General features: G+C 54.3%; 1 protein-coding gene across 1 annotated transcript in view; it reads right to left on the reverse strand.

The window, feature by feature from the left end:
- LOC311124249 (pyruvate dehydrogenase phosphatase regulatory subunit, mitochondrial-like) overlaps positions 1-2500 on the reverse strand; it is a gene marked incomplete at its 3' end in the record, with an annotated part of 14291 nt that overhangs the window by 6321 nt on the left and 5470 nt on the right. The gene's annotated exons all lie outside the window — the stretch shown is intronic.

Here is a 2500-nt window from a genome sequence, read left to right on the forward strand (position 1 = left end):
CAGACACAGAGAGAGAGAGAGGGACAGACAGTCAGACACAGAGGGAGAGGGAGGGACAGACAGTCAGACACAGAGAGAGGGACAGACAGTCAGACACAGAGGGACAGACAGTCAGACACAGAGAGAGGGACAGACAGTCAGACACAGAGAGAGGGACAGACAGTCAGACACAGAGAGAGGGACAGACAGTCAGACACAGAGGGAGGGACAGACAGTCAGACACAGAGAGAGGGACAGACAGTCAGACACAGAGAGTGGGACAGACAGTCAGACACAGCGAGAGGGACAGACAGTCAGACACAGAGGGAGGGACAGACAGTCAGACACAGAGAGAGGGACAGACAGTCAGACACAGAGAGAGGGACAGACAGTCAGACACAGAGAGAGGGACAGACAGTCAGACACAGAGGGAGAGGGAGGGACAGACAGTCAGACACAGAGAGAGGGACAGACAGTCAGACACAGAGAGAGGGACAGACAGTCAGACACAGAGGGAGGGACAGACAGTCAGACACAGAGAGAGGGACAGACAGTCAGACACAGAGGGAGGGACAGACAGTCAGACACAGAGAGAGGGACAGACAGTCAGACACAGAGAGAGGGACAGACAGTCAGACACAGAGAGAGGGACAGACAGTCAGACACAGAGAGAGGGACAGACAGTCAGACACAGAGAGAGGGACAGACAGTCAGACACAGAGAGAGGGACAGACAGTCAGACACAGAGAGAGGGACAGACAGTCAGACACAGAGAGAGGGACAGACAGTCAGACACAGAGAGAGGGACAGACAGTCAGACACAGAGGGAGAGACAGACAGTCAGACACAGAGAGAGAGAGAGAGACAGTCAGACACAGAGAGAGAGAGAGAGACAGTCAGACACAGAGAGAGGGACAGACAGTCAGACACAGAGAGAGGGACAGACAGTCAGACACAGAGAGAGGGACAGACAGTCAGACACAGAGGGAGGGACAGACAGTCAGACACAGAGAGAGGGACAGACAGTCAGACACAGAGAGAGGGACAGACAGTCAGACACAGAGAGAGGGACAGACAGTCAGACACAGAGAGAGGGACAGACAGTCAGACACAGAGAGAGGGACAGACAGTCAGACACAGAGGGAGAGAGAGGGACAGACATTCAGACACAGAGAGAGGGACAGACAGTCAGACACAGAGAGAGGGACAGACAGTCAGACACAGAGAGAGGGACAGACAGTCAGACACAGAGGGAGAGGGAGGGACAGACAGTCAGACACAGAGGGAGAGAGAGGGACAGACAGTCAGACACAGAGAGAGGGACAGACAGTCAGACACAGAGAGAGGGACAGACAGTCAGACACAGAGAGAGGGACAGACAGTCAGACACAGAGGGAGGGACAGACATTCAGACACAGAGGGAGAGAGAGGGACAGACAGTCAGACACAGAGAGAGGGACAGACAGTCAGACACAGAGAGAGGGACAGACAGTCAGACACAGAGAGAGGGACAGACAGTCAGACACAGAGAGAGGGACAGACAGTCAGACACAGAGAGAGGGACAGACAGTCAGACACAGAGAGAGGGACAGACAGTCAGACACAGAGAGAGGGACAGACAGTCAGACACAGAGAGAGGGACAGACAGTCAGACACAGAGAGAGGGACAGACAGTCAGACACAGAGAGAGGGACAGACAGTCAGACACAGAGGGAGGGACAGACAGTCAGACACAGAGAGAGGGACAGACAGTCAGACACAGAGAGAGGGACAGACAGTCAGACACAGAGAGAGGGACAGACAGTCAGACACAGAGAGAGGGACAGACAGTCAGACACAGAGAGAGGGACAGACAGTCAGACACAGAGAGAGGGACAGACAGTCAGACACCGAGAGAGAGAGAGGGACAGACAGTCAGACACAGAGGGAGGGACAGACAGTCAGACACCGAGAGAGAGAGAGAGGGCCAGACAGTCAGACACAGAGAGAGGGACAGACAGTCAGACACAGAGGGAGGGACAGACAGTCAGACACAGAGAGAGGGACAGACAGTCAGACACAGAGAGAGGGACAGACAGTCAGACACAGAGAGAGGGACAGACAGTCAGACACAGAGAGAGGGACAGACAGTCAGACACAGAGAGAGGGACAGACAGTCAGACACAGAGAGAGAGAGAGGGACAGACAGTCAGACACAGAGAGAGAGAGAGGGACAGACAGTCAGACACAGAGAGAGGGACAGACAGTCAGACACAGAGAGAGGGACAGACAGTCAGACACAGAGAGAGGGACAGACAGTCAGACACAGAGAGAGGGACAGACAGTCAGACACAGAGAGAGGGACAGACAGTCAGACACAGAGAGAGGGACAGACAGTCAGACACAGAGAGAGGGACAGACAGTCAGACACAGAGAGAGGGACAGACAGTCAGACACAGAGAGAGGGACAGACAGTCAGACACCGAGAGAGGGACAGACAGATGTTACACGACATAGAACCTTTTGAGTCATCACTCAAGCC

This window comes from Coregonus lavaretus (assembly GCF_964263955.1).
Source record: "Coregonus lavaretus genome assembly, contig: HAP1_SCAFFOLD_7249, whole genome shotgun sequence".
NCBI lineage: Eukaryota > Metazoa > Chordata > Actinopteri > Salmoniformes > Salmonidae > Coregonus > Coregonus lavaretus.